This window comes from Dama dama, chromosome 17, assembly GCF_033118175.1.
Source record: "Dama dama isolate Ldn47 chromosome 17, ASM3311817v1, whole genome shotgun sequence".
NCBI classification, from domain to species: Eukaryota; Metazoa; Chordata; class Mammalia; order Artiodactyla; family Cervidae; genus Dama; species Dama dama.
Window position 1 is genome coordinate 20,294,799 of NC_083697.1, and position 23,151 is coordinate 20,317,949.

Below are 23,151 nucleotides of genomic sequence, written 5' to 3' on the forward strand. Positions count from 1 at the left end.
AGCATCAATTCTTTGGTGCTCAGCTTTCTGTATAGTCCAACTCTCACATCCATACATGACCACTGGAAAAACCATAGCCTTAACTAGATAGACCTTTGTTGGCAAAGTAATGTCTCTGCTTTTTAAGTCAGGGGTTCTAACTTGTCCTCAAAGCACACTTTGCTACCTTTTAAATAGTATTAGAGTTCTGGAGATTAACACAGCAAGTGTAATTTGCCAGAAGAGAAACAATTCTCTTTTAAAAGAGAAATTGCATTAAAAGGAGAAATGGAGTCTATGCTGTGGTGGATGAGGCAGCTGAAGGGCTCTGTTTACTTGTACAGTCAGAATGGCAAACTTCCTGAAGTCTCCAGGGATGGAATAGGGAGAAAGTCCAGCTGATGCTATGGGATGTATATGGAAATGGCATGAAGCATGCATGCCTATATGTGTGCTAAGTTGCTTCAGTCATGTCCAGCTTCTTGTGACCCTATGGAAGGTAGCCCACCAGGCTCCTCTTTCCATGGGATTCTCCAGGCAAGAGTACTGGAGTGGGTTGCCATTCCCTTCGCCAGGGAATCTTTTCACACCAGGAATCGAATCCATGTCTGTCTTCTGCGTTGACATGCGGGCTCTTAACTACTAGCGCCACCTGGGAAGCCCCTCATGAAGCGTTATGTACTTCTGATGAGGCCAGCAAATGTGAAGATTAAGATTAATTTTGCAACAAAATATTTTCAAATCTGTATATATAATTCCCACAGCCGAGAGTTATTTTTCAAAGAACCATGTGGATTTTGAAGTTAGAGACGGCCCACAAAGAAGCAGTCTGTACTGGAGAAAAGGAATGAGGGGACTCTGAAACTGTTGGAAGAGAAAAACAAAGGTACTGATATGAAGAACTGCAGTTTCATTGTATAAGTCATCCATAGGCAGTCAAGTGAAGCACTTGCATTTTGCAGTCAGGGTTCTTAGGTTTAAATTTCAGTTCCACTACTTGCCAGCTGAGCAGCCTTAGACAAATCATGTCTCAGTTTCCTCATCTCTAAAGAGGGGGTAGCAATAGGACTAATCCCACAGAGTGCTAAAAGGGTCAATGGAGTCAATATTTGTAAAATATGAAGAATGTTACCTAGAATGTAAAAAGTGCTTTGTAGGTATCGGTTACTGTTATCAATACAATTTTCAAGAAATAAAATTTTATTTTTTAAAGGGTCACCCAGTTCCTCCTTAATCTGCTTTTCTTTGGATTTGGTTTCCTTGTTGGCTTCATTAGAGTTTATGGCTTTGAGAAAAAAATTGCTTGGCTGTGTAAAGTCTGCACGTTCTTGATAATTTTCTCAGTATAAAGCCATGTAATAATGGGATTATCCCCTAAATAATTCTCCAGATCCACATTCAATTAAGGAATAAAATGCTCATAGAAAATTGAAATATTATGACCAGTCAGACAACTTCAGGAAGAAAGATGTGAATTTTATTTACTTTAAAAAGAACCTCTTAAACCCAGCTCACTTGGTTTAATCAGCTGTCTGAGTTGTCAGAAAAGTGAGCCCTGGAGCAGCTAAGGGAAAGGGCGGCCATCGGATTACAGATCAGACAGAAACACCTCTGGCCCCTTATCTTCTTCTTTGCTCTGAGACACAGGCAAAGCTCCTTATTTATTTCACACTTGCAGTGTCAAAGGCGCCTGGGGGTGGGCCTCTAGGCCGGGGATTGGCAGGCCACACTCCTGGACAGACAGAATAGAAGTCCTCCATGTGGCCGTGGGACTCAAACAGTGTGTTCAAGTCACCAGCAACCGATGGATCTTGGCAGGGATCCTGCTTCTGGCCTGGGAACAAGTACAGACTTGTGTTTCCTCCAGTGGCAAGTGGCCGTGATGAAGCAGCACTCAGATACTCACGTGCTTTGAGGGCCAAAAGGTAAAAGTGTTGTTCAGTGGGGCCAACATCCACACACCAAACCACTTAAACACAGTGACAACCCAGAGGCAAGGGGCTCTGTAGGACAAGGAGTTTACAACAGAATCTTGCTACTTTGTCTGATGGTAGAGAAAAAAAGAAGGGTCAGAAAAGGAAAGATAGCATGCTTACTTTTGGGGTATTTACCTCTTGAGGTCTAGCTTCTCTGGTGGCTCAGTCAGTGGTCAAGAATCCACCTGCCAATGCAGGAGATGTAGGTTCGAACCCTGGGTTGAGAAGATCCCCTGGAAAAGGAAATGGCAACCCACTCCAGTATTCTTGCTTGGGAAATGCCATGGAGAGAAGAGCTGGCAGGCTATAGTCCATGGGGTGGCAAAGAGTTGGACACAACTGAGTAACTAACACTTTTGCTTTCACTTTCACCTCTTGAGGTAGGTATCCCACCACACATGCAAACCCACAGAGTCCTCAGCATGGCTCATCTTAGCTAAAAAGTCTAAAGTACTGTCATACAGAGTGAAATAAGTCAGACAGAAAAAAAAAAACCCACAAATATTATAGATTAACACATATGTATGGAATCTAGAAAGATGGTACTGATGAACCTATCTGCAGGGCAGGAACAGAGACTCAGACATAGAGAACAGACTTATGGACACAGCGGGGGCACGAGTGGGTGGGACAAATCGAGAGAGTAACATTGAAATATATACGCTACCACGTGTGAAACAGCTAGCTGGTGGGAAGTTGCCCTGTGGCACAGGGAGCTAACTCAACCCGGTGCCCCATGAAAACCCAGAGGGGTGGGATGGGGTGGAGGTGGGAGGGAGGCTCAAGGAGGGGACACACTGAAGTCTATGGCTGATTCATGTTGATGTACGGCAGAAGCCAACACAACACTGTAAAGCAATTATCCTCCAATTTAAAGAAACGAATTAAAAAAAAATAAACAAAAAGGCTCAATTAAAAACCCAGGCCCACTCTGAACCTGCATAGAATCTGAAGGCCCTCTCTTCATCCGGCTGACTTGGAAAATGGGTACAGTTTTAGAATCTCAGGATTCTATGCTTTCTGTAAGAGTTCTGCTACTGAGTAAAATGCCACTCAGTCTCGGAACAAATGTGCTCAGCGTGTCAATCACCTGATTTGGGGGACAACTTGATGGTTTTTAAGCCACTCCACTCACTTTCTTTGGTAGTTCCTCAAGGCGAAGAAGTCTCATTTCCTCTTTTCTATAATAAAGGGAATAGAGATCTGAGACTTGGTGTTCACTCCTTTGCTTTTAGCTAATGAAGGACTATTTGCCAGTATAGAGTTAACAGTGACACAGAAAAAAGTTTTTTAAAAAATTAGTAAATCAGAAAAGACAAGTGAAACACACTAGTTTTTTACACAATCTATTACTGGCAAAAAATTTTTTTGTTTCCTACTGTTTCCTTAATGCTTTGTTTTAATAACTAACTTTTAGAGTTTTAAAATATAAAATGATACATACTGACTAGTATTTGCAAACTCCTGAGTGGTAGTTAAGCATTTATTGAGTATCCGTTATATACTGTACTTCAAACTTTTGAAAGTTACCAAGAAACAGAATAGACATTTCCAAGCCTCAAAGATAACCTCATTGGGGAAGTAAAATGAGTGTCTAATTCAACTTACAAAAAATTCCAAAGCAACATTCTGACCCACAGGATGAGTTTACTTAAATTTAGACAAGTCAGAGAATTGATTCTATCTTTCCCACTATTATAGAAGAAAAAGTATTTCATAGTACATATTGACAAGAGGAAATAGAAGAATTGGGTTGATTATTTTATTTTTATAAGATTACAATGGGGAAGGTGGCAAGTAATATGGTGCCAATTTGAAGATAAAGAAAGTCAGAAGTTTAGTGATTTGTCCAAGTTCAAATGGCAACTCAGTAGATTATCTGCCGGAGTTAGACACAAGCTTTTAAACATTCAATACACTGGTTTTTTTCATAAGATCACTCTGTGTCCTGTATTTTGTGGGGAAGAAACCAATAAACACACCAAAAAAAAATGTATTATTTAGGTATATGGTGATACTGTGACAGAAATGTATAACCTGATTTGTTTTAAAAAGCAGACTTGATTCTTAAATTTTAAAGTGCTGAAAACACAGCAGCTATGTTTTTTCTTGGGAAAAAAAAAAGTATCCTAATTTGACCTTATTCAAGCAGTAATATAATTCCAGGGGGACCAATGAAGAGAAAGGAAAGATCTGATGAAGTCTAAGTGGTGACTGCATTTATAGATTAATCCTGACAGGGAGGAAACACATCTCCTCCCAGGAGAGCTCAATACAGCCAACTGAGAAGTGAGGTCATTATTTATGAGCACAGTGGATTTTCTGATTACAATAAGCATTTGAATTTCTTTAAGTGAAACATTTTTTTTTAGTGGTAGTAAACTTAAAAATTAAGCACTGCACTGTCTTTTTTTTTTTTTTTTGTTATACTGGCTAAAATGCAATCCTCTCTTATTCTTTTTACTGCTTCATACAGCAATTTGTCTGCCCTGATCAAAATGGGAAAATGCTATACATTTATTTAAAAAATACTCACATACGAAAATCTGCAAGACCCCATATGGGGAAAGAATAGTATGAATGAATGGTCAGCACGATCTCCCCAGAGCAGTATCATTTCTGTCCATGTTCTACAGTGGCCTTCACATATATTAACAGTTTCATTTGAAGCTAAGAAGTTTAGAAAACTTACCTAATTGAATCAGTGAGGATGGGGTAGGAGCAGAATAATGATTCAACTTTTATTTTTCAATCAGATGAAAAATTCTCATTCTAGGAAGACACTACCACATACCACAAAATATACCATCTACATGTATCCCCAGTGAAAGTCATTATGAAAGAGTGTTCATGAAACCACTGTGTCATGGAAGCAAAACAACTAATTTGGAACATGAGAGCCAAGTAATCAAGCTTATTTTAAAAGGGAGGGTGGCAAAATATTAAGTCATATAATATTGTGATAATATTAAGTCACAATAAATTATATTAAGGAGTCCGTCTTAATCTTAAAGGTGAGATAACAGTATTGTGGTTACTGTAAATATAAGTTCATATCTTTTAAGGAAACACTCTGAAATATTTACAGATAAATCTATATGAATGGCAACCCTCTCCAGTATTCCTGCCTGGAAAATCCCATGGACTGAGGAGCCTGGGAGGCTACAGTCCATGGAGTCGCAAAGAGTCGGACACAACTGAGTGACTTCAGCTCAATTCTATATAAATCTGAGGTGTAGGGCATGGAAGTGCAGTTCTCTCATGGAAGTGGGGATGTAAATTAGGCAAAATTGGCTATAGGTTGATAAATGTTGAGGCTGAATCAAATTACATTAGATTTTGTATATTGCCCCCACCACTTCTGCACATATTTGAAATCTCTCTTTATAAAATTCTTTAAAGATTTTGTTTTGAGGACTGCAAAGCAAAAAGGAAGTCTTTCCAGGTGGCTCAGTGGTAAAGAATCCACTTGCCAATGCAGGAAATGCAGAAGCCCTGGGTTTGATCCCTCAGCTGGGAAGACCCCCTGGAGAAGGAAATGGCAACCCACTCCAGTATTCCTGCCTGGAAAATCCCATGGACAGAGGAGCCTGGTGGGCTACAGTCCATGGGGTCGCAAAGAGTCAGATATGAGTGAGCACCTGAGCACAGAGCACAGACAAAAAGGAATGGCTTTCATGACCCCTGAGAAGCAGCGAAAGACAATTCTGAAATTACTTTAATTCGGCCTAGTACCAGCTTTAGACTGGGCCAGCAAAATTGGGCTTCAGTTCCCTAATGTGGAGTAAGGCTCTGTAAAGTGAGGCTATGACTTGATCCAATTCCGTGATCAAGCCCAGGCTGTGATCGTCCATTTGGAGTGTCTGCCTAATGAGTTACCAGTAACACACTGTATTTTTTATCACAGCTCTATTCCACCTACACACCCATCATATAAATATGTAGGGTGTGCTGTTGCATTTCTCTGTTAGTTTGTGCTTTGAAATCACATTCTAAGTTTAATATTATCTTAAGCAAAATATAAACAAAGGGGCAAATGTGGAACATAAATAATCACACCAAATATTTCAAAGCTATTAGCACAGGTAAATGAATTCTGTCTATAAAAACACAAGAGGCTCATGCCCTATTAACACTGTCTTGGGAACTCAGAAGCTAAACTACTGTGAGTAAATAGAGAGGCCCTGCCTGTTTTTGCCAAACTGGGTAACATGCTCCTATTCTACTTTTAGAGAATTAAGAAGTTAAGCAAAACAAAAATTCAAAACCATGGAAGAAAAAAAATCTCCAACTTCATCTGTCTTCAAAAACTTTTTAAATGTGAAAAAGTAGTTTGATTAATTGAATGTTCAGGCATTTGAACTAAGTTAACTAATATTCTAAACCCATAGTTTGCTGACCCCAAAAGGCAGAGTGGAGAGGGAATTTTTCATTGGTTGAATGAATACTTTCTATACTTTATGTACTATATACCTCAGACACAATCCCTTTTGATATAGGCTTTATTATTCCCACTTTAGAAATAAGAAAATTGAGGGTCATGGAGGTTAAATAATTTGTCTTAAGATCACATAAAGAATAAGGGGGCATATTCAAACTTTCAAGAAGATTTTGACCCCATGGGTGTTTTTAAAGCCATTTGCCATCCAGCTTACTGACATAGTCTTGAATATTTCAGAGTGTGTTAATACACAGAAAGATAGGATTAACAGTAGCCTTTCTAGGTACTCTTATCGGACTTCTAATAAAGTAATTCTATAAATATGCATGTGTGTATCACATATGTATGCTTCCATTTTACTAATGAATCAATTTCTACCCAGCCTGGTCCAGAGAAAGTTGATCAAATTTCACAATTTTCTTTAAATACACTAGAGAGAGGCAGCTGAAAAGCCAGAGACTAATTCAGATGGTCACTCCTACTATTATCGCATTGGAAAGACAATTGCTCACAACTGAATTCTCTCTAGATTTCAACCAGCAGTAATTCAGGCCAGAACACGCTCTGCCGTCACACTATATTCTCCGAGTTCGCGGGAGTTTTGTTTCGTAAAGATAATTAAAGACATAGCAGTACCACTTGCTAGGATTCCTCTTTTTCTCTTTTACCTCTTATAAAGAAGAAACTTTAAAGATTAGATTTTTTTTCTTTTTCTAAAGCTGGGTATACCAACTGGCATCGGCTGTATTAAAATCAGGAGAAACCTCAATCAAAAAGCCCCTCGCGGAAGGCAGGCTTTCTTGTTAATATGCACCAACATGAAAGGCTTTCTTTTCATCCTATACAACTACAGTGTGTGTAAATTGCAGGGGGCTCATTGGCATAAATCTCGGCTGCGACCTCTGAGGTAAACTGGATTTACATTACTTTCTGACAAGAATTAAATGAAGGCCTTGTGGATATATGAACAGCCTTCTAGGCTGCAACAGATGGGCCTGAATGTGCTCCCTAGGAAAACTATCAGTGACATCTGTGTCCTCCAAATTCTGGTGGTCTCAGCCAATTAACAGGGGGGAAGAAAAGGTGGGGGTGGGGAGGCCATGACACAGCCCCCAGCCAAACTGAGGCAGAGTGTTTGTGTTTGGAGATGGGATCAGGCTGGCCCTAAGCGGTGAGGTTAGCACTTTATTGTCAGCATTCAAATGGAGAATGTGGCTTACACGCTATTTGTATACCACAGTGAGGATAATATGATTTTTCTCATTTGACCGGAGGAGATGGCCCTCTCTTGCAGCTGATATCATATTTCAGCGCGGTCTCTTTGAGACGGGTGTTTACTGTGGTCTCTTCCGAGGCAGGCTGATGGTGTTGCTGTCTGCCAGTTAATGCGGCGCATTCACGTGTCACGAAGCAGGTGAACTCCAAGACAAAACAGAGATCTCGCTTCAAAACGTTCTTCTTCAAAATCTATTCCTTTCCTCCTCCAAAGGAGCTTCTACTGATTTCTCAAGGAAGTGAAAAATCAAGGTTTTCTGGTTAAAAGCAAGTCAAGATAAATTACCTCACAGAACTTTCATGAAGTGATGGAAGAGTCCTTGAAAAGACAGCAAAATGAACCCTGAACCCTACTGTCTGAATTTATCGGATTTTGGCAGGCCAATCCCCCTGTGTTTAACGTGCAGGCGGAAGGAAAACTGGATGAACCTAAGCGGAGAATAAGAATCCCCTTGTACCCTCTCAGTTCCTTGGAGAGAACGGAGCAGACAACCAGGACTGGGGAGCTGGAGAGACAGCAGGGGAGACGAGTGTGAACATTTACTTGTTCAGGACCAGGAGGAATTAGGAGATGACTATTTGAGTATTCTAGATCCTGTGTCTTCCAGGTCCTAGGGCTAAGAACAGAGGCTTGGAACCCAAAGTACCCACGTCTGGCTCCACCACTTCCTGGATATGAGTCAATGGGCAAGTTACTGAACTTCTTTGAGCCTCAGTTTCCTCATCTGTAAAGTCAAGCTAATAATTGTATCTACCTCTTAATAAAGATAAAATAACCTCACACATGGAAAATATTTCTGACATTGTTTGACAGCTATTTCTATCCTGACTTTACAGAGAAGAGTACTGAGGGCACAAGGGTAGAGTCCCAAACCTCTCAACTGATTTTTCAAAGTGAAAGGCATTATGTTCTACTGGTTTTTAGAAATTCAGGAAACTGATTTTCAAAAGAAACAATTTGTATTGCTTTTAGGAACTTTATCATGCTTTAAAATTACACATTTCTTTTAATGTGTAAGATTTTGAAATTATGATTTGCTGAAATGAACTTATTATCAATAGCATCTAGATATCTCTGAAAATTATAAAATAGCCTTTCAAGAGGCTAATAAAATAGTATAGTTAGACACCTCCCCCAAATTTAAGCCATTTGTTTTAACTCCCTTTTCCTAGCTGTAGAAATAGAAGTGAGTGGCTTGTGCTACAGTCAACTGAGGTTATTATATGTGACGTTTTAGAAGACAATTGTTAACTGTGATAGTTTGGATATAAACTATTCAAAGGATTTACTCCTTTGTCCATGGTGTAGTTTAAAACACAGTAATTCCATGTAACAATTGCTTAGAACAACGGCAAAAAGAGGGCAAAGAGGGTAAGTGGACCTTCTGAACAAGAGAACCAATATCTAACCATACAAGCTCATCTTCCTGTGTTTTTAAAGTCTATTTTCACTTATGGATTCTTAGCCTCTTACTTTCTGCTCTGTATGATTTTCTAATGATCCAATTATGAGAACTTGAGCAAGCTGAGCCTCAAGGATTGCTTCTAGAGAAAGCCAAATTATTGGTTCACAAAGAAGCACTTGCTCTTTCTTCTTTACTCATTTGCTGGCTTTCAAAACTCATGGACTCAGTGATGAGGATGAAGACAATTGTGGGCACAATTTTGCACAAATTGAGAGGTTTTCAAAATCTTTACTAGGCTGCAATGCCAAACATAATCCTGTCTTATTCTGTTGGTATAATATCTTCATGTTGATCTATAGACAGCAGAGGGGCCTTTGTCTGCATAGAGATTCAGAAGAGAATTGACCCTAAACAAAAGCACCTGTTGTTTGGTTCTCGTAATAGCCTCAGAAGTGACCAGTTGGCTGCATTTTCCCCACACTCCTCCTTAGGCTTTTCCCAACACTACCATCTCACACATCATTACTGGACGTAAAAAGAGAATAATTGAGGAGAAGATCAATAAATTTAAAAGCCCTTTAAGGAAAGACATAATGAATTTGGTACAGCACATATTTTTAGATCAAAGATGCCTTTGAAGTGACAAAACCCTAATCCATAAACTGCTGAAGCACTTCCTTTCTCTCCCAAACTGCTTGTTGTCAAATAAAATGGAAGTTAAGGAAATTATCTTTATCTGAAAATGGCCAAAAGAAGCCATCACCTAATGACAGCCTTGTCACAAATGACAACTGGGGAAATTGTCAGGAAGGCAAGGCCTAACAAGCAGAGAAGTGGGCTTGCTGTTTGCACTAATCTGGCCATGCAGCCCCCACACACAATCCCAGTCAGCTTGCTGTGTGAAACAGCCAAGGCTTTGTCAGTGGTGGCAAGGACTGGAAAGAGTGCTCTTTCATGAATATGTATTACCACCCCTTGAAGCCTACAGAGACAAACCCTTCAAAACTGAGATATAAAACACATACACACTACTGAACAACAAAAACCAAGAGAATCTAAGCTATTCGGTTGAGTGTAGTGAAATGCTAGTAACTAATGAAAGATCACGCGTTGGAAATCGAGCCACGACACCCGGTTGCATGTGTGTGCAGGGCCTTTATTTCCTAGTAATTGAGATGAAATCTTTAGGGGGCTTTCAATCTTTGGGAACACGTGTATGGATTCTGAGAGCTACACACAGTTGCATGGTTTGCAAATCACACACCTTATAATAAGTTCACCTTCCCAATGCCAGATATATTCTGAAATTCTAAATATGTGAAAATAATTTTCATATTAACTGAGTATACATACAGTTTTAAGAAACTAATCAAATCTCACATTTGCTTCCAATGAAAGTAGTAAAAACACTATATGGAAAACTATGATAAAGATACAGTTGTCCAATATCAAGCAGAAAGATTGTGCAGGCAAAAGGACCACAAGCAAGAAATTTTAAGGTGAAATAGGGAAAAGACCCACCCCGCAAGCCCTCTGTAATCCTAAAATAGTATTTAAAAAATAGAATTAAATGTTTTTTAAAAATTCATATTATATGTATATCCTTTTCTACAAAGATAAATTATTTCATTTCTGGACAAAGATCTAGTAGGATGCATTTGAATGACTAAACTTTGGTTTTTCTACTGACATGGCAACTTAGTTTAAATATAAATATATGTGAATATATATTTAAATTCATTTTTATAGCAGCAGATGCATAGGCAGAAAAGTATAAGGTTGTTTCCCTTTTACTTGTTCTTCTGATATGATAAAGTTTGGTTTCCCACTGTGCAAGAGACAAAGCTCAGTTTTGAAGGTTTTAGATATTATGTAATGTTTGCCATAGACATTTACATTTCATTAGCATATTCTACTCCACGTGAAATCCAATGTTGAATGCTCCCAGCGCGCTAAAGCTAATCCTCTTTAAAGAGTTACAGGCTATATTACATGTGGCCACAGCAGCAGCCCTGCCATCGCTGCATCACTTTGAAGACGATGAACAGAGTTCTCTTGTGCGTCTGTCTGTATCCAGACTCATAAACCTCTGCTTTCTGTGCTGTGAAATCCTTCTGTTTTCATCAAGGAGAATTACGAGGAGGCTGAAATCCATGTTACCACTCTGAAAGCTGGACTGTACTTGAAGAGGAGATATTATGCTGATTTCACTTTTTCCTAAGTGTCTATCCACAATCTTTTCAACTAAGATTCAAATGAACTATAGTCAAGTGTTTTTGGTCCTTTGATTAGCATCAAGTTCTAACCACATCTTTCATCTAGGGAATCTGACCTTGGTTAATCAGAGGAAAGAGACTCAGTGATGCCACAGGTCTTTTTTTCTTTACCCTTATTTTTACAGGATAGCATTAAACATTTAGGTGCAGTAGTCTATAGTAGCTCACTTTCCTGTAGACAAAGATGGCTTAGCTGGTATTATTTATGCAGCAAATAGATAATCCAGTAATCCAATTTCAACAAAATATAACAAACTAAAAGTTGTACAACATTGCAGAAAATGTAAGTCTTTAGTTAGAAACAAAGAAGCAAGTACATCCTTCTACTGAGGATACTCCCTTACTAATGCTTAAATTATACTGCAAATAAAATTGATCATATTTATTTTATTACAATTAATTTGCAAAAATGGTTTATAAGTTGTCATTTGGAAAACAATTACTTGGTAAAAATTGCTGTTGAATATGTCTAGTATACTGCTTAATGTTATTTTACTTTTAGTTGCTCAGGCGTGTTTGACTCTTTTCGACCCCATGAACTTTGTAGCCTGTCAAGCCTCTGCCCATGGCATTTCTCCAGGCGAGAATACTGGAGTGGGTTGCTCTATTTCCTTCTCCAGAGAATCTTCCCAACCCAGGGATGGAACAGGTTCTCCTACACTGCAGGCAGATTCAATGTCTGAGCCACCAAGGGAGCCCTAATTTACTTAAGGTGGAACTGATCACAGAATCTGAGTTTCCCGGGAGTAAAGGCGAAAAGCGACAATATGATGAGGTTTAGATTTTTTTGGTTTCCATGCCAAATGGAAATATTTCTTTTTATTAGACTACAAAAACCTAAGCCTCATCACAGTGTCCCTTTTCGCCTTTATTTCCAGGAAACTCAGATTCTGTGATCAGTTCCATGTCAACCTTCACTTAGATAATCCATATAAACCATCTAATACAAATCCTTCATTATTTTGTTCACATTCTTTACTGTTGCCTGAGTAGTTCTTTTTTGGTAATTTTCAAATATTTTTGAACATGTGTGCAAGTTAAATACATTTCACAATAGAGTTCCTTATTTAACTTGGCCATTTTCTTTACAAGCATGTGCCAGAAAGTCTTTACAGACCAATGGACAGAATTCAGCATCTGGAGTTATTAATAAATGGGCCTGGATTTGTTGTATACCTGCTATGTGGCAGGGACAATTTCTTCCCTTCTGAGGTGACTGAGCTGTGAGTCAGGCAACCAATTCTTTCTCTCACTGTGGGCAACTTCAGCACTTCCATACACAAAAGAAAATTTTGCTATAAATTTTAAAGCTGTACACCTTTAATCCTGGTAATACATAAGTTCAAGTTGAGGTTTCATTTGCATAACTTGATAAATTTACTAAGAAGAATTAAACTGTACTGTTAAAATGAGTAAATTTTATGGTATGTAAATTGTATCTCAATAAAGATTTTAAAGGGCCTTCCTGGTGGCTCAGATGGTAAAGAATCTGCCTGCAATGCGGGAGACCTGCCCTCCATCCTTGGGTTGGGAAGATCCCCTGGAGGAGGGCATGGCAACCTACTCCAGTATTCTTGCCTGGAGAATCCCCATGGACAGAGGAACCTGGCGGGCTATAGTCCATGGGGTCACACAGAGTAAGGACCCTTAGTTAAAGGAAAGCTTTTAACTCCCCTTAGTTGCAGCCCCTTTAACTAAAATGTTAAAGGGGCTTCCCCAGCGGCTCAGCAGTAAAGAATCACCGGCCAAGCAGGAGACACAGGTCCAATCCCCGGGTTGGGAAGATCCCCTGGAGGAGGGCATGGCAACACACTCCAGTATTCTTCCCAGGAAGAATTCTATGGACAGAGAAGCCTGTGGACTACAGTCCATACGGTCACAAAGAGTCAGACAGGACAGAAGTGACTGAACAGGCATACAAAGATGTTAAAACTATATTTAGCAAAGTTTCATTCATTACGTTTTTATTATCTCTATTTACAAAAGAGGCAATGAGACTCAAGGAAATTGCATCTCAAGGCAAGGAGACTCAAGGAAGTAACCTACTTGCTGTTAGAGATTTTTGTTTTACATGATAGAATTCATACCTTCAACTGTAATTTCTGTCTGCCTGTGCCTCACTGATTGAATTAGCTGATTGAATTCCTACTGAATCTCCCTTCACCCACTCTATGAGTGAATCTATGCAGGGTACTTTCTTATCTATCTCCACTGTATCATGGTTACGCAGATCTATATATGTGTTAAAATGATAAAGACCAAACTAAAGGTCAATTTTACTGTATGTTAGGTTAAAAAGTAAATATAAATAAAGCCAATTTATGCTATTTTCCAACAGAAGAAAGAAAGGAGAAAGGAAAAAAGAGGAGGAAAAGAGGGAGGGAGAGAGAAAGAAAGGAAGGAAGGGAAAGGGAAAATATCAGCAAGTTTTAAGGTTTAGCCTTTTGAAACTGAGGTACCTAAATACCAGAAAAAGAGTCTGACCAAGTCATACCTCAAGGAATAGGTTTACACACACCCCCAAAAATTATATGATTTTTTTCTAACTTGTATCAGTAGGAACCAGGGGAATGTGTATGTAAATAAATTCTAAAATGATAAACTAAGAAGAGAAAAAGGAACATAGCTCCCCTGGGTCAAAATGATTAACATGGGAACGTTTAACAGAGACTTTAGATTCATTGTGCTATCCATGAGGTGGGGTTGGGTACCACAATTTGGTCAGAAAGTGTAAAATACATAAGACACCTTGATAAGACACATATGTCACTGAGGATAAGAGATAAATTCCATGAGAGTTCAGAGATCTACTAACTCACTGATGTTTCTGGGAGTCTAGATGTCGGGGGGTGTGCTTAGGTATCTCCTCCAAACTAGAGGATAGTTAACCGCACCTTGTATCTCTAATTCCATGAAGAAAGAGGCACACACATTTCATGGGACTTTAGTATAAGACAGGAAAAATAAAATTATATTTGTGTTGCTCCTTCCTACTTACTGAATAAACCATAAGGATTCTATATTTCAAGAGGGCCCAAAGCAAAGGAGTAGTCTTCAGTCAGTTCAGTTTAAAGAGTAAGCCGTTTTCACCAGCCGTTAGACCTTGTGACCGGGAAATCTAATGTGTGCAATATTTTGTAGCAGATCACTGAGCTTACAGAATTCCCAAATAAAATAGTACAGCCCCTAGAATTGAGAGAAAAGTCACACCTCTTTGATAAATAACTATTTTCCTCAAGAAACAGCTGCTGTTTTTTTTTTTCCCCCTGCTGCGTCCTGATAAAGACTGAATATCTGGCCATGTAGAATGAACTGATAGTGAGACCTGTGCTCTCTCTTCCAAATTAGATGCTATTTGATGGACCCCCTTATTAAATTGCTTCCCTGGTGGCCCATCAGAACAAGACCCACTTTCCCCCCTCAGCCAGTCTCCCCCATCAGGAAGGTTCCATAAGCCTCTTATCCTTATTCATCAGAGGACAGACAGAATGAAAACCACAATCACAGAAAACTAACCAATCTGATCACATGGACCACAGCCTTGTCTAACTCAGTGAAACTATGAGCCATGCCGTGTGGGGCCACCCAAGACGGACGGGTCATGGTGGCGAGTTCTGACAAAACGTGATCCACTATTGAAGGGAATGGCAAACCACCTCAGTATTCTTGCCTTGAGAACCCCACAAACAGTATGAAAAGGCAAAAAGATAGGACACCAACTCCTCAGGTTGGTAGGTGCCCAGTATGCTACTGGAGAAGAGTGGAGAAATCATTCCGGAAAGAATGAAGAGACAGAGCCAAAGCAAAAACAACACCCAGTTGTTGATGTGACTGGTGATGGAAGTAAAGTCCTATGCTGTAAGGAGCAATATGGCACAGGAACCTGGAATGTTAGGTCCATGAATCAAGATAAACTGGAAGCGGTCAAACAGGAGATGGCAAGAGTGAACATCGACATTTTAGGAATCAGCGAACTAAAATGGACTGGAATGGGGGAATTTAATTCAGATGATCATTATATCTACTACTGTAGGCAGGAATCCCTTAGAAGAAATGGAGTAGCCCTCATAGTCAACAAAAGAGTCCGAAATGCAGTACTTCGGTGCAGTCTTAAAAACGACAGAATGATCTCTGTTCGTTTCCAAGGCAAACCATTCAATATCACAGTAATCCAAGTCTATGCCCCAACCACTAATGCCGAAAAAGCTGAAGTTGAATGGTTCTATGGTGACCTACAACACCTTCTAGAACTAAAACCAAAAAAAAGATGTCCTTTTCATCACAGGGGACTGGAATGCAAAAGTAGGAAGTCAAGAGATACCTAGGGTAACAGGCAAGTTTGACCTTGGAGTACAAAGTGAAACAGGGTAAAGGTTAACAGAGTTTTGCCAAGAGAACGCACTAGTCATAGTAAACACCCTCTTCCAACAACGCAAGAGATGACTCTACACATGGACATCACCAGATGGTCAACACTGAAATAAGATTGATAATATTCTTTGCAGCTGAAGTTGGAGAAGCTCTATACAGTCAGCAAAACAAGACCGGGAGCTGACTGTGGCTCAGACCATGAACTCCTTATTGCCAAATTCAGACTTAAATTGAAGAAAGTAGGGAAAACCACTAGACCATTCAGGTATGACCTAAATCAAATCCCTTATACAGTGGAAGTGAGAAACAGATTTAAGGGACTAGATCTGATAGACAAGAATGCCTGATGAACTATGGATGGAGGTTCATGACATTGTACAGGAGACAGGCAGCAAGACCATCCCCAAGAAAAAGAAATGAAAAAAAGCAAAATGGCTGTCTGAGGGGGCCTTACAAATAGCTGTGAAAAGAAGTGAGGCAAAAAGCAAAGGAGAAAAGGAAAGATATACCCATTTGAATGCAGAGTTCCAGAGAATAACAAGGAGAGAGAAGTAAGCCTTCCTCAGTGATCAATGCAAAGACATAGAGGAAAACAGTAGAATGGGAAAGACTAGAGATCTCTTCAAGAAAATTAGAGATATCAGGGGAACATTTCATGCAAAGATGGGCTCAATAAAGGACAGAAATTGTATGGAACTAACAGAAGCAGAAGATATTAAGAAAAGGTGGCAAGAATACATGGAAGAACTATACAAAAATGATCCTCATGATCCAGATAACCACAATGTTGTGATCACTCACCTAGAGCCAGACATCCTGGAGTGCGTAGTCAAGTGGACCTTAGGAAGCATCACTACGAACAAAGCTAGTGGAGGTGATGGAATTCCAGTTAAGCTATTTCAAATCCTAAAAGATGATGCTGTGAAAGTGCTGCACTCAATAGGCCAGCAAATTTGGAAGACTCAGCAGTGGCCACAGGACTGGAAAAGGTCAGTTTTCATTCCAATTCCAAAGAAATGCAATGTCAAAGAATGTTCAGACTACCACACAATTGTACTCATCTCACACGCTAGCAAAGTAATGCTCAAATTTCTCCAAGCCAGGCTTCAACAACAAATGAACCATGAACTTCTAGATGTTCAAGCTGTATTTAGAAAAGGCAGAGGAACCGGAGATCAAATTGCCAACATCTGTTGGATCATCAAAAAAGCAAGAGAGTTCCAGAAAAACATCTACTTCTGCTTTATTGACTATGCCAAAGCCTTTGACTGTGTGGATCACAACAAACTGTGGGAAATTCTTCAAGAGATGGGCATACCAGACTGCCTTACCTGCCTCCAGATAAACTGTATGCAGGTCAAGAAGCAAGTTAGAACCAGACATGAACAACAGACTAGTTCCAAATTGGGAAAGGAGTATATCAAGGCTTATTTAACTTATATGCAGGGTACATCATGCATAATGCCAGGCTGGATGAAGTACAAGCTGGAATCAAGATTGCTGGGAGAAATGTCAATAACCTCAACTGTGCAGATGACACCACTCTTATGGCAGAAAGAGAGAACTAAAGAGCCTCTTAATGAAAGTGAAAGAGGAGAGTGAAAAAGCTGGCTTAAAACTCAACATTAAAAAAACAAAGATCATGGCATCCAGTCCCATCACTTTATGGCAAATAGATGGGGAAACAATGACAGTGACAGACTTTATTTTCTTGGACTCCAGAATCACTGCAGATGGTGATTGCAGCCATGAAATTAAAAGACACTTGCTCCTTGAAAGCAAAGCTATGAACAAAAGCAGAGACATTACTCTGCTGACACAGGTCCATCTAGTCAAAGCTAAGGTTTTTCCACTAGTCATGTATGGATGTGAGAATTGGACAATAAAGAAAGCTGAGCAGTCCCTTGCAGTCCAAGGGACTGTCAAGAGTCTTCTCCAGCACCACAGTTCAAAAGCATCAATTCTTTCATGCTCAGCTTTCTCTATGGGAAGGAGTAGAACCTCTCAGACTACCCTTCCCCTCCTCCTTACTGAGAGTACATTAAGAAAGTTATAATTGTAATATCATAATCAGTTGCTATGGGGGCTTTGGTCAATATTTATATTTTCCTGCTTGCATGGCAGTGTATATGTTCATGCAGTAACCTATTTCTTGTGCCCCCACTCCTTTTCACTTGTTATTTTACATAGGCTGTATTGGTGGTGGTTATCTTTATAGTTTAGTACATGAATAACATGTATGTAGCTTTCACAAAATCAAATGTTCTCTTATTTATCTTATTTAAGTGTCTGTGCAATAAATTCTTTCTAAAATTTATTTCTAAGGATGAAGGAATGTAAATTCTAAGGAATGTAAATTCCAGATGAATTTACACACTTTGCTGACTGATGAAAACCATACTATATAGCATGTTTCTCTTTTAAACTGGTTGTCTGGAAACAGAGCTTTTTATAAGCACCATTATAATGATCCATTCATTCAGGTTTCCAGACATGGCTTCCTTCCTTTCTTCTGAATGGTTTCTGATTAGTGCTTTTCATTTTATCTTTTCCTGCGCTGGTTTCTACACATTTTTTTCACTTCAGTTTCTGTTTATAAATGAATGTTCCCTTAGCGAAGCAGTTCATGACTTCCCTTAGCAGCAGTTCAGCCTTAGAATGGCCTGTTCATTCCACCAGTGCTTCCTCAGTGCTTATCACGTGCAGACACAATAGTCCTACTCCCATCACTGTACATGGTCCCCATGTCCTCGACCATCCCCATTATTTTATGTCAGATGTCATTGTCAATTCCATGAGCAACACTGGGGTGATGTGTGGCTCCTCTTATTTGGACTGTCTTTCAGGGTCTGCTTCTCACTGTTCGTCACTCCCAACCTCTACGATCTGTCTTTCACCAGTGGGTGCCTTTATACCCAAATCCAACTCTTAGGTAAGATCTTATAATTTCTGGATTTTCAAACAACTTCCCTATTCCCATAGCTTAGATTAACTGCAACTTTTTAGAAGCTACCTGAAAGCCAGAACTGCCTCATCCTGAGAGCAGAGAGGAAGAACTGCCTCTTCCTTTTGAAATGCACGAAGATGCTATGATCCTAGAGTGAAGATCCTGTGATTGTACAGTGGTTAGTACTCTGTGTAATAAAATAAATGAAGATATGAAATACATGGAATTAGGAAACAAGCACCGCGGTCTCTGGAGAGATGTGTTCTCCACTGGCCACAGTTAACCAGGATGTTAGTCAATCTCTTGAGAGTTTGGTTAGTAAAAATAAATGGATTAGGCTGTACACAATCTACTGCTCTTTTCTCTTCTTCTATTCTTTAGGAATAATATTTGTCTAACATTGGTACAATTACTCATGGGTAGGTTGCCTATCTTCCTCCTTTTTTTTTAACCCTAAATTGACATTTCCACCTTCCTGCATGCTTGTCCTACCCAAGCACATATATTAATTCTTTCAACATTTCTGTAAGTACCTACTGTGTGCCAAACACAAACTGTTTAAGGATCAAGAGATGAATATGATGCTGTTTCTGGACTCTGGAAGTCCACAGTTGTGGGGAGGCCAATGTGCAGACAATAATTACAGCCTCATAATAAATGACAGGGCAGAGGTACCACAGAAGTCTAAAGATGTCCCTTCACCTGACCCACAAGCTGAGAGGCCCTTTAGAGACAGTGACCCTGTTTTATAAGGCAGCACGTGGTCACCAGTCCATCATGCTGGGGGAGTTGCTGAGCTTTTTCCACAACTGAAAGAACCAGCAGAACATCTCAGGCCACTGTAGGAGCAGGCAGTTTTGGAAAGTCACACTAATTTCCCTACAGACTCACTTGTTATAGGGAGTTGTGACCTGGAATAGTAAAATCTGTACTCCAAAATAGAAATTTGAGGGAGAAAACCCCACATGCATCTAATAGGTAGGGCACATACATTGTACAAAGTACTACAGAGCTCCCTTAGTAGTCCTGAATGCCAAGTGTGGTGCTCTAGAAATCCTCAGCCAGTGAAATGATATCAATAAAGAATGGTAACTGGTCCCTAAAGAATTGCCTTGGGGAGGGTAACAGAACAAATACACCACAGCGGCAGTAACTGAACAAGGGAGGATATAATTATTTATAATATACAGATCCAAAGATACGGCTATTTTGGACATGCACAGTGGGTTCAGATACAGAATGTTACCTATGGATATTCTGAGAAGGTAATGTTTCTATACCCCTCAAGAGATTTACAAGAAATCTATTTATGTTCCCTACTTGACAGTCCTTTTCCTTGTATTACTAACTAGCAACCAGCATGGCTACTCAACCAAAACATTTCTACCAGCAAATGCAGTAGATACTGTCTGTCAGTAGCACATATGACTGAAGGTGGATTCATTCTGACATTCAGACTGATGGTCCCCTTGGAAGAAAGAACCCAGTGTGTTGGCAAAGGATGCTTTTGGCTTGGTGTGGGTTGTGCAGCTTTTTAATAATGTATCCACTTTTCTTAGTCCTCCCTTTAACAAAACAAAAACCACTGCTTTCTTTTCTATGTAGTCATTGTTTAATATTCACCCTATCCAAGTTCGCCATCTACAGGTCATATAGTTTACAATTGCTTTTAAGGTCTTGAGAACACATGTGAGAATTCACATGTGCCTTCTTTAGGGGGAGTTTACTCTGCTTCTGCTGCTATACTGGCCACCTAATGCGAAGAACTGACTCATCTGAAAAGACCCTGATGCTGGGAAAGATTAAAGGCGGCAGGAGAAAGGGACGACAGAGGATGAGATGGTTGGATGGCATCACCGACTCAACGGACATGAGTTTGGGTAAACTCCGGGAGTTGGTGATGGGCAGGGAGGCCTGGCATGCTGCAGTCCATGGGGTCGCAAAGAGTCGGACACAACTGAGAGAGTGAACTGAACTAAACTGAACTCTGCTGTTGATTGATACCACAACTGATGGCTATCTATTGCATAACTACTATCTTGTTAGCTGCTTCCTGGACTCTTACATTTGTCTACATGCAGGGATTTATTTTGAAAAGAAAGAAAGTGAAGTCACTCAGTTGTGTCCGACTCTCTGCAACCCCATGGACTGTAGCCTACCAGGATCCTCAGTCCATGGGATTTTCCAGGCAAGGATACTGGAGTGGGTTGCCATTTCCTTCTCCAGGGGATCTTCCCGACCCAGGGATTGAACCCAGGTCTCCCGCATTATAGGCAGATGCTTTACCGTCTGAGCTCCCAGGGAAGCCAGATACCAGTAAAGAAGAGCTATGACATACATGTTTCAGTGTGTTTAAGTTTCTAAACTTAAGCTTCTCAGATGGCACTAGTGGTAAAGAATTTGCCTGCCAATGCAGGAGACACAAGAGAAGCGGGTTCACTCCCTGTGTAGAGCCCCTGGGGCAAGAAACGGCAATCCACTCCAGTATTCTTGCCTGAAAAGTCCCATGGACAGAGGAGCCTGGCAGGCTACAGCCCATGGGGTCACAAAGAGTTGGACATGATTGAGCACGTGCTCACACATACACAAACTTAAAAAAATGCAACCTCCCTTCCAGTTAACAGGAAAATAACACACTTTTCATTGACCCTTGTATGACAAAGCACTAATTATCCTAACCACCCTTACCATTTACTGAGCACTTGGTTGGTACCGTTGGCCTAGGAACTTACAGACATTATCTAATCTAACACTTAAAGCGTATTTATAAGTATTTTTTCTCTGCACTGTGTAGATGAGAAATCTGCAGCTCTAAGGGGTTAAGCAGCTTAGTCAACAACACAGAGCGAGTTAGTAAGTTGGAGAGTTGGTCCTTGACATTGGTGTCACCTCAAAACTATGCTCTTGAAAAATATACCATATTGCTGCCAGGTATTTCATTTTTCCTTGTTTCAAGCCTATGATGATTGCCAATGAATTTTTCAACAACTCCCCTGCCTCTCAGGTTTGTATGTGTCCTCCCAGGCAGGGAGCAGGAAAGAATAACCTTTTTCTGTGGTGTGCTATTCAACAGCCAGGAGTACAACCAGAAACTGTCAAGAAGTCTCTGTATCACCAAGTCACTCCAGTAGCATTCCGGAGCTCAGGGTAAAGCTGTGACTCGCTGTTCTTCCTCCACCTGGAGCTTAGGTTGGCAAGTGTCCCAGTCATGTCTGACACTCTCCACTGACTTTAAATAAAGTCATGTTCAACCAACAATGCCTAAAGTCTGACCCTCTCTCCAAAAGGATCCTCAATCTGCAGTTTCTATCATGTTTTTTCTCAAAGGTTGCCTTTTAAGAAGATGAAGAAGCTTTATCTGGGGAGGTATTTTCTTTATTCTCGGTTGAATTTGAGTTTCTATTCATCCCCAAAAGGTGAGGTGCACTTGGACCATGTAGAGACATGCCCACTGAATTGGGAGATTCTTAGATTTAATTTAGCTGCAAAGGAACAGAACACACCCAAACTAACTTTAGCATAAAGGGGAAATTATTGGATGGACATAGGGCTATCTCATGGACATAGGGCAGAAAAAGAAGGTTGTCTTCATGAGGGATTGGAATCAGGAGATGGAAAGCTGTAGGAGGCAAAAGTAGTCTCTCTCTCTCTCCCATTTCCTCTCTCTCTCTCTCTCTCTCTCTCACACACACACACACACCACAGTCTGCTTTATTCATTCCACTAAGACTTACTGAAAGTCTTCTACGTCAGGCACCATGCTAGATGCAAAGACCACAGAGGTGAACAGAATAGACAGAGTCTAAATTATTTCTCTCTGTAAACCATCCTTATCTGATCCACTCACCCTGGCTTTACTTGCCCTCCTGATTCAAGCGCTCAATAGAAAATGACTCAGTCTGAGCATCCTTAAGTTCACAAACAAAGTCTTAGCACAACACACAGCTCATTACCTGTGGGCATCACCTGTCCATCCCTGGTCCAATCAGTTAAAGCAACAATGACTCTGGTGGTGGTGGGGGTTGTATAGGACAACCTCAGCAGTCGGGGAAGAACAACAGAGCAAACTGTGTGAAAATGGGATGTTGGCAATGAGCATATGGCTGGTAAAGAAATGATGATCATCTCTACTGCAAAGAATTCCAAACACAAAAGGATGATAAAAGTTTCCATAAACTCAAGGGAAGGAAAGGAAAGCAACTCAGGAAGCCTGAAAACTCACCATGAGGTGTGGGAGGATCTCCAGACATATGGCCTATGTTGGAGACCAGTTTGACTCGGAGTGGAAGGCTCCAAGTGAAGAATGAGTTACTCAAAAGCCCTATAACTGTGCCTCAGGGAAGCCTGGGTGACTTTCCTTGCAAGGGGAGAGAAAGAGAGCAAGGGAATCAGAGATCTTAAAAAACAAGGCCTTCCTTGAAAAGTCTGAACAACTTGTGGCAGCTTAGAAGTTCAAATTACCTAGGGCTGCTTGAAACAT

General features: G+C 40.2%; 1 protein-coding gene across 22 annotated transcripts in view; it reads right to left on the reverse strand.

Moving 5' to 3' along the window:
- Window positions 1–23,151, reverse strand: part of ALPK1 (alpha kinase 1) — a 117,756-nt gene that overhangs the window by 65,830 nt on the left and 28,775 nt on the right. For 2 of the 22 annotated variants that reach the window (XM_061164190.1, XM_061164192.1), the window contains exon 3: window positions 2,091–2,188. The exons of 19 other annotated variants lie outside the window; for them this stretch is intronic. The gene's annotated coding sequence lies outside the window, so the exon portion shown is untranslated. Of the gene's footprint in view, window positions 1–2,090; window positions 2,189–3,090; window positions 3,454–23,151 lie in introns of those variants that run through there. One more of the 22 variants, XM_061164193.1, reaches the window with a different exon arrangement.